Here is a 9,209-nt window from a genome sequence, read left to right as displayed (position 1 = left end):
AAAACCCTGTCTCGAAAAAAAAAAATTTAAATCTACATGTTTCCTCAAAAATTGCATCCAGGACAACGTCAAAGCAGCTAGCTTAGATGATCCAGCCTCACAGACTGCTTCAGTCAGCCCTGCACTTCACTATTCCGCAGAGCCTGGACAGTGAGTGAAACAGCTAGCTCTCCCAGGACCTGGCCATTATCCCAATTTCCTATATGTTCCCAGAAGATGTCTTCACCTTCAGACAGCAGGAAGAAGTCTAAAGAACACAACACCATCATTCCTGAGAGGTGGGGTAGCTGGGGTTTGGTCATTTGATGGATTGTGGGTGTTTGTCATTGTTTAGGGGAATTGGTTGCAAATTGTTAGTCTTGGTGTGGGGGGAGGGCTAAATGAGGCTAGATTCATGGATCTCTTTCTCTCTTTTTCTTTCTTTCTTTCTTTCTTTCTTTCTTTCTTACTTACTTTCTTTCTTCCTTCCTTCCTTCCTTCCTTCCTTCCTTCCTTCCTTTCTTTCTTTCTTTCTTTCTTTCTTTCTTTCTTTCTTTCTTTCTTTTTCTTTTTTTTTTTTTTGGTTTTTCGAGACAGGATTTCTCTGTATAGCCCTGGCTGTCCTGGAACTCACTTTGTAGACCAAGCTGGCCTCGAACTCAGAAATCTGCCTGCCCTTGCCTCCTGAGTGCTGGGATTAAAGGCGTGTGTTACCACACCTGGCTCTCCCTTCCCTTCCCTTCCCTTCTCTTTTCTTTTCTTTTCTTTTCTTTTCTTTTTTTTTTTTTTTTTTTTTTTTTTTTTTTTGGTTCTTCGAGATAAGGTTTCTCTGTATAGCCCTGGCTGTCCTGGAACTCACTCTGTAGGCCAGGTCTATGTTCTTTTCAAGACAGTTCTCCAAGCAGTTCTCTCTTGCGATTCTAATAAATTCTCTGAATAGCTCATCTCTTGTAGATCATAAGCTAAGTCTTTAATTTTACATACCAGTCCAGTCATTACCCCAGGTTCCCTTTTGATTATCATATGAATCAGCATCCCATGACTCAGCCCTTGGATTCCTAGGAGACAGCAACAATTTTTTTTTAACATTGCAAAAGAATTCAGAGATCTGCCTGCCTCTGCTAAGTATTGTAGCAGCTTGTGTTCTCATACTAATTGTGTTATCCCAAAAAACCTGTTTACAATGTTCAGCACATAGGCTAAAGGAAGTCTGCCCCAAGTTGGTGCTGACTGGGAAATAAAATTGCCAATGGCCAATGGCTGGACAGAGTGAAAAAGGCAGGACTTTAAGGATGCTGGGGAAGAAACACAGGGGGAGAGGAAGAAGGAATTCCACCATGAGAGGGGCGTAGGATGGGCCACTCCATGATGGTGAAGCAGAGAGATCAGAATTAAAGGCCCCCTGACATGTAAGATTCCAGGGAAGCAGCCCCAGGGACCACTCCCCCGCTTAGGTCTGGAGAACCAAAGATAAGATTTGGAAAATGTCAACTCAGGAATACTGGAAGAAGGGAGTATACGCTACCTGTGGAGAGGTTTAAGAGTAGCCAGCCGGGCTGGTGAGATGGCTCAGTGGGTAAGAGCACCCGACTGCTCTTCCGAAGGTCGGAAGTTCAAATCCCAGCAACCACATGGTGGCTCACAACCACCCGTAATGAGATCTGATGCCCTCTTCTGGTGCATCTGAAGACAGCTACAGTGTACTTTACATATAATAAATAAATAAATCTTAAAAAAAAAAAAAAAAAAAAGTAGCCAGCCATTTAGCTAGTTAGGCATATTAAAAATTAAGCTGGCCGAGCGTGGTGGCACACACCTTTAATCCCAGCACTCAGGAGGCAGAGGCAGGCAGATTTCTGAGTTTGAGGCCAGCCTGGTCTACAAAGTGAGTTCCAGGACAGCCAGGGCTATACAGAGAAACCCTGTCTTGAAAAAAAAAATTAAGCTAACCTGTGTGTGTGTGTGTGTGTGTGTGTGTGTGTGTGTGTGTGTGTGTGTGTGTATTCATGAATCCAGGGAGCTTTGGCAGGTAGCTAGAAGCTTGGTCAACCTACAGGAGCTCTAAGTAGATTAACCATTCACTGCTACAAAGCACAGAGGATAAACTAGTTGGGTAGGACCTTGCCCTGAAATTACCATTTCTACCATGCCCAGGCCTAACCTTGCTCTGTCCTGAGATGACCCTGAACTCAGGAATCTGCCTGCCTTTGGAAGCATAAACAAAAAATTTAGCTGGGTGGGATCTTCTGCAATTCCCACTTTATCTCCTTTCTTAGTATCTTTCTGACAAACTGGCTCATAGTGCATCTACCCACGCTTCTTTATATCTGAGAAGTTCCTTACACAATTCATGCTGCATCCTTATATTCTGCATAGTTGAGAAACTATGTATTTTTGAACTCAGATTTTTAGAGTTCTTTTCAACAACCTTAAGGGCTGTCCTGAAGGTCCCAGCGTTTACCATTTTGCTGAGACTTTAGCCACACCTATGTCTCTCCAACTCTTGCACTCTTGTGGTCTCTGATTATCATGAAGTCATTAACATTAACCTGGAGGACATTCCCTGAAGGAAGAATGTGAAAATATGTACATTATTATACAAACAAGCCTCATGCCCACAGCAGCCATTATGGAGGCCCATGCTCTTTTTTGCCTTATCCCAGGGGTGGGAGTCATGTCACTCCACCCCCACCAAGGCCGTGCTGGACTTGGCAAAATTTAAGGTCATCTATATGAATATATGTATGTTTCAACTCTTGTATAAGGTATTTTACATATGCAACTCATTTAAAATTTTGTTTGTTTGGTTTGGTTTTTCGAGACAGGGTTTCTCTGTATACCCCTGACTGTCCTGGAACTCACTTTGTAGACCAGGCTGGCCTCGAACTCAGAAATCCGCCTGCCTCTGCCTCCTGAGTGCTAGGATTAAAGGTGTGTGCCACCACACCTGGCTAAAATGTGTAGCCCAGGCTGGCCTCGAACTCGTGAGTGATCCTCCTGCCTCTGCCTCCTTCAGCAAATCCTACCGGCATGTGCCACCACTACCGGCGTCATTTAAAAATTTAATGCAAAGTTCTAGTCCTATAAAAGCTACTATTGTAAATTGTTTAGGTTAATTTAAAAATGAAGTTAGTAGTCAGTCACCTATAAATAATAAGTAGTAGTAGTAGTCCTGTTAAGTACTATTTTAGTTAATTACAAAAATAAGCATTATTTAGCCTCTTGTATATGTTTTCAAAGTTAAGCAGAAAATAAATAGCTACAAATAAGCAACATTTGTCTATTTAGATACACTTTCAACAGACAGATGGTCCTCAAACACTTCAGAGATCCAAAGAATATGGCATTTAAGATGTTTTAATAATAAAAGCCTTTTCTGACAGAGAGACATATCAGTTCCTGGCAGCACTTCCAATCTACTCTGAAGATTATGGGCACTGAAGAACCTCCACCTGGAGTTTGCTTCAATTGTGGTGAAGCAGGACACTGAGGGAAAAAAATTAGCCTTACCTTGACTGCTGACAACAGGCTGTCCAGACCATGGACTAGCAGGACACTGGGAAGTTGATTGACCTGCTTTGCAGAGACAAGGTAGGACAGTCCTTCAAAATTACTGCTTTGCAGATAAGTCTATCAGATCTCCTAAGCCTGAAGGTCAAAGATGGATGCCCCACCGATATAGAGGAATCATGGTTGTCCAGATCGCCAGTAGTTTGCCATTTCTCAGTCTTTTTTTTTAATATTTATTTATTTATTTATTATATGTAAGTACACTGTAGCTGTCTTCAGACACTCCAGAAGAGAGCATCAGATTTCGTTACGGATGGTTGTGAGCCACCATGTGGTTGCTGGGATTTGAACTCAGGACCTTTGGAAGAGCAGTCGGTGCTCTTAACCGCTGAGCCATCTCACCAGCCCCATTTCTCAGTGTTAGACACAGTTTGCTCTGCACTTCCTGCTTACTAAGGTGATTTTTATCATTCTCAGGTCTCTTATGGGGTCGAGGACTAGATAGTTAAAGTCTTACAGTTTTCCTTGTTATTAGATGCAAAAAAGAAAACTCACAAAAGTGTAAGTTTATATAAAGACATAAAAGCTTGAGTTGTGAAGGATCTATTAGAGTTAGAGTTTTAGGGGTTAGGAAGATGTTTTAAAGGTGGTAAATACAAGTTACAAAGGTAGAAGGACATAAAAGTTTAAATTATGAGAAGGTGTTTCAAGGTTGATGAAGGTTGGAAGGTCTAAGAAGGCGTTCTAAGGCTGGCCAATGCCACTGTGAAAGTTAGAGCATGTGAAAGCTTGACTGATGATAGAAAGTGACTCAGGCACAAAAGTTTGTACTCACCTAGTTAGTACAGATAGTAGAGTGCTGTCTCCAAGGTTGCCAAAATACACATGGACTGGACTCTGTGAATGCAACTCTTACCTCATGTGTCTCATAACTATTCTCATTGTGTATGTATAGCTTACTGATGTTAGAGAGAAAGCTATTTCTTGGACTAAAAGAGGAAGATGTTGGGGTACATTGTATGAAGGTGTGTCCCTACATATTAAATTATGAATTCTGTAACAACAGAGAGCTAAATGCTGACAAAACCTTGGTATAGCCTAGAGGCAATCTAGAATTGTATCTGATTGTGATGAGGAAGTGGAGTGTGTGTGTGTGTGTATGAGAAAGAGAGAGAGAGAGAGAGAGAGAGAGAGAGAGAGAGAGATTCACACTAGCAGACACAGAGGTGAGCAAATGGACCAGACCAGACCAGACCAGAGAGGTAGAGCTAGCCAGGTGGTGGGCTGTAGGTTAGTCAGAAAGATATAACCTCCATGACATCATTTATATTGATGGCAGATCTGAGATAGTTCCACTATCCTTATCAAGGTCAAGACCTTCTTGTGTTGTAGGACCCCTGTTCCGAGCAAACAAACAAGCCCAACAGAGCTAGGAATGGTGGCATATATCTGGAACCCTGATGCACAGGAGACTAAGGCAGGAGGCACCTGATCTTGAGGCCTGAGCTACATGCAGTGATGCCACGGTAGATACATTTTCCTAGTTTCCCTACTCCCCCTCCCTTCCCTTTTCCCTCTTGCTCTGTCCCCGCTCACTCCAGCTCCCGCACACTCTGGCCCCATAGGGTTTTTTGTTTGTTTGTTTGTTTGTTTCTCATTAGGGATGGCTGTGAGCCACCATGTGGTTACTGGGATTTGAACTCATGGCCTCCAGAAGAGCAGCCGGTATTCTTAATCACTGACCCATCTCACCAGCCTGTTTCCCTACTTTTTTTCCCCTATATTTTCTAAGAACCTGTTTTTAAATACATCTATATTTGCAAGTGCTTAAGTATACAAGCAATAAATGCCTGTGTTTGTGTAGTGTAACTAATAAGTGAGGTTTTAAAAGTTAAAGAGCATGGAAATGAGAGACCAAAGCCAATATTCTAGCACTCCCATTTCTGTTGAATATAGTCTGGCCCATCACTCAGACTCCCAGAGATCCACCCACCTGTGCCTCCCAAGTACTGTGATAAGAAGGCTTGTACCACTATGCCCAGTTGTTATATTTACCTCAGTATCTTCTGGGGAGACTCTTGGAATCCTCACAAGACCCCTCTCCACAGCAAAAACACCTAATAGATTAGATTAAATTAACTACCCATACACACAAAAAATCCTATAAATACAAAATACACGTTGGATTTCAGTATTAATACTAAAAAATGTTAATAACAATGCAAGATGACTAAAACTTTATATTAATAACAGTTTAGAAATATGGGATTAAACTAAAATATTAAAATTCTTTTCTTTTTCTTACTTTTGTTGAAAGGGACTTTTTAAAGGAGAATAGAAATAAGAAAGACCTGACTGCTCTTAGGTATAGTCGAGGAGAATGTTTACTGTAGATAAAGGGAGAACTAGCAGAGGCAGAGGCAAGGACATCTGGGAGAGTCCAGAGTGAGCAAGACCCTGAGGAGAGGGGAGGAGCCGCTGACTGAGAGGGTCAGCCTCGTCCAAGAGATTGGTCAAGAGACTGGCATAGCTAAAATATCTGAGTTATGGGGTCCAGAGGAGCTGGGGCAGGAGAAGTTCTGTTAGGGGCGGGGTGTGCTAGCCAAGAGGGCCTTGTAACAGGTAGAGATCGAGGGGAGCTGGGAGAACCTGGCAGCCAGCTTTGATATGTTGATGAACACCACAATTAGCCATTTATTCAGGGTTTGAGACCTAATAAAAAGAGTACTAGAAAACTTGAAAATAAACCAACATTTTATTTAGGAAAAAAAAAAAAGGAAAAAGCAGGAAAGCTAAATTACATACGTTGCTCACATTGTGTTCCTATTGGATAGTTCTTGCTCACTTCCCACCTCCGGGCTCCAGGCCTTCCTTCCTCTGCATTCACAGCTGTGGCTCCAAAGAGACAGCCTCAGCCAGGCTTTTAAGCCTGTTTTCTCCTGCTTTCAGGACAGCGCTGAGGCTTCTGCCCTGTGTTCTGCTGCCCCCAAGCGGCTGCTCTTCTACGCAACCCTCCAATGACAGCTACCCTTAGTAGTGGGGTTGTATCTAATTCTTGAAACACTTTTGAGGTCCCAAACCAAGGATCCTAACTCTTTCCAATCCTTTGATTTTGCTGGATTCGGAGTGTGGAGATGAGACGGTCTTTCCCGCCTGCCATCTCAGCACGTCCGAGGTGGAAGTAAGAAACTGAGGCGTTCAAAGACATCCTCTGCTACACCAAGAGTTTGAAGCCAAAACAGAACAAAAATCCAGTCTACAAAAGGAACCTCGGTTATTTCTTGGTCCCTATTGACTGTCCTTTTGCTTATTGCTAGCATGATTAAAATGCATACACTTTTTTTTGGTCTCTCACTACAGATGGTTGTGAGCTACCAGCTAGGATTTGAACTCATGACAGAACAGTCAGTGCTCTTAACCGCTGAGCCATCTCACCAGCCCTGCATGCACCTTTTAATTGTGGCTACTTGTTGGTGGAAAGTTATTGTTTACATCTGAGAAAGATGCAACTCACCCCTTGATGTTAAAAAATGCCTGAATTTATGGAGCTAGAACTTGTGTCCTAGAAGGTAATTTTCTGTTATTGGCAATGTTATGTTATTACTGTGTTATGTTCATAGCATGGCAACAGGCTTGATCTCACCACGAAGTCATAATGGAGGTTGTATATGAGAATTATATAGTGTGCCTCATTCTTTTTGCCAGATCAAGCCTTCATCCTCACAGGTTAGTGCTCTACCACTGAGTTACATCCACGGCTCTTAGCATTATAGAATGTCTACCACACATTTAGCACAGGGCCCAGTACATTGCAAACTCCTGGTAACTGTAGCCACTAATGTGTGAAACTGTTACTTGAGTAGGCATGATTTGAGGGTGTTCTTTGTTGCATGCTAGGACTCTATGTCAGAAGCATCATGTCAGTCAACAAAGGGAGTGGAAATGAACTACATTTCAATCTGACAGTAGACTGGGAAAATGCCCAGCTGCTTGGGATCTTTCTGGAATTTTGCCAGTCCTGGGTGAACTCAGCCAACCAGGGCAATGGGAGCAGATGGGAGAGGTCATGGATCAACTCTACAGGGACCTCTGAGTTTCCAAGAATACATGAAGATATCCCAGGGCTGCGTGGAACTATAGATGAGCTGACATAAAATGGGCAGCTCTTTAAGGAAAATGGATCTGTATATTTTAAGTAGATTATGGTCAGTATCAAATTCCAATAGCATTCCTATTTCTGTGAATACAGGGTATTTAAAAGAGTGTCTAACTGCTCTGTTTTAAGGCATTAGCATTGTGATAAATAATGCTACAAATTATAGTCTTTGCAGATGTATTCAAACTTAATGAGGGAAAGCTGTCTGTAGCTTGGGTACAAAAGTTGAAAGTTCTCTCTGGGCACTATGGCGCACATCTTTAGTCTCAGCACTCATGAGACAGAGGCAGGTGGATTTCTGAGTTTGAGGCCAGCCTGGTCTACATAGAGAGTTCTAGGCCAGTGAGGGCCACCTAGTAAGACCTTGTTGCCAGAAAAGGAAATAATAATAATAATAATAATAATAATAATAATAATAATAACAACAATAATAGTAAATTTTCTAGCCCTCAGCTTTTTTTTTTTTTTTTTTTTTTTTTTTTTTTTTTGGGTTTTCGAGACAGGGTTTCTCTGTATAGCCCTGGCTGTCCTGGAGCTCACTTTGTAGACCAGGCTGGCCTCGAACTCAGAAATACGCCTGCCTCTGCCTCCCGAGTGCTGGGATTAAAGGCGTGCGCCACCACGCCCGGCGCCCTCAGCTTTTTGTAGGGAGAATGTGAACAGAACTTTTTGGAGATAGAACTACGTGCTATCTCCCCAAGAGGGGAATTGGTGGGCTGCAGGTACAACCACCATTCCTCCAAAGTAACAAGCTTTCCATGGCCAGTGAAACAGCTCAGCAAGAAAAGATGCCTACCACTGTAGTTCCAAGGAAGTGTACGTGAACCCCAAAAGACCACACCAGGGTCTTTATTCGAGCTAGCTTGGGCTTCACCACCAACCTGAAGGACGGTTCCAGTGGAGGAAACGTCCTGAACATTTATTGAGACAGGTTTTAGAGAAAACTTCAAGCAAGGGGTGATTATTTCTAGCCTGGCAAGCATCTAATCAGAGTGCTACTGTGGCCTTTAGCATAATTGGCTGGTGCTGGGAGCCCAACCATAAACTTCTGATTTCTTCCTAATCGGTGGCTGTTAGGCAGGGGCAGGCTTGTAACCTGGAGATGCAGATTTGTTGGGGGAAATAACCTGGAGACTGGTGCTAGACGCAGGTTTGTTGGGGGAGATTAAACTGGAAACACAGGTTTTGTTGGGGTTAGCCTAGGAACTGGAGCTACGCTCGGGTTTTGTTGGGGAATAACTTGGAAACTAATGGTAGGTGCCGGCCTTGAGTTCAAACTAGATCAGGTTCTCTAAGCTGGAGTCTGAACCCAAAATGTGGTCTCTCACCACCAAGCCTCACGACCTGAGTTCAATCTCATGAAACCACGTGGTAGAAATGAAGAACCGATTCCCAGGCGGTCTCCCATCCAAGTACTAACCAGGCCCGATCCTGCTTAGCTTCCGAGATCAGACGAGATCGGGCGCGTTCACGTTGGCCTTAGCATGAAGCTGGTATGTGCATGCATGTGTGCACACACAATGATAATAGATAAGTAAATAGTATTTTTAAAAGCTTTCCAAGG

At 42.9% G+C, this 9,209-nt stretch overlaps 1 long non-coding RNA gene across 1 annotated transcript; it reads right to left on the bottom strand.

Moving 5' to 3' along the window:
- Positions 1–899: 899 nt before the first annotated feature.
- Positions 900–6,381, bottom strand: Gm39056. The gene is made up of 4 exons (XR_869821.1): positions 6,295–6,381; positions 5,545–5,606; positions 3,490–3,552; positions 900–1,037 (listed from the first exon to the last, which is right to left on the bottom strand). It is a non-coding gene; the product is annotated as a predicted gene, 39056 (long non-coding RNA).
- Positions 6,382–9,209: the final 2,828 nt, after the last annotated feature.

Source organism: Mus musculus, chromosome 7 (genome assembly GCF_000001635.26).
Source record: "Mus musculus strain C57BL/6J chromosome 7, GRCm38.p6 C57BL/6J".
Lineage (NCBI taxonomy): Eukaryota > Metazoa > Chordata > Mammalia > Rodentia > Muridae > Mus > Mus musculus.
This window is presented reverse-complemented; position numbering and strand designations above follow the sequence as displayed.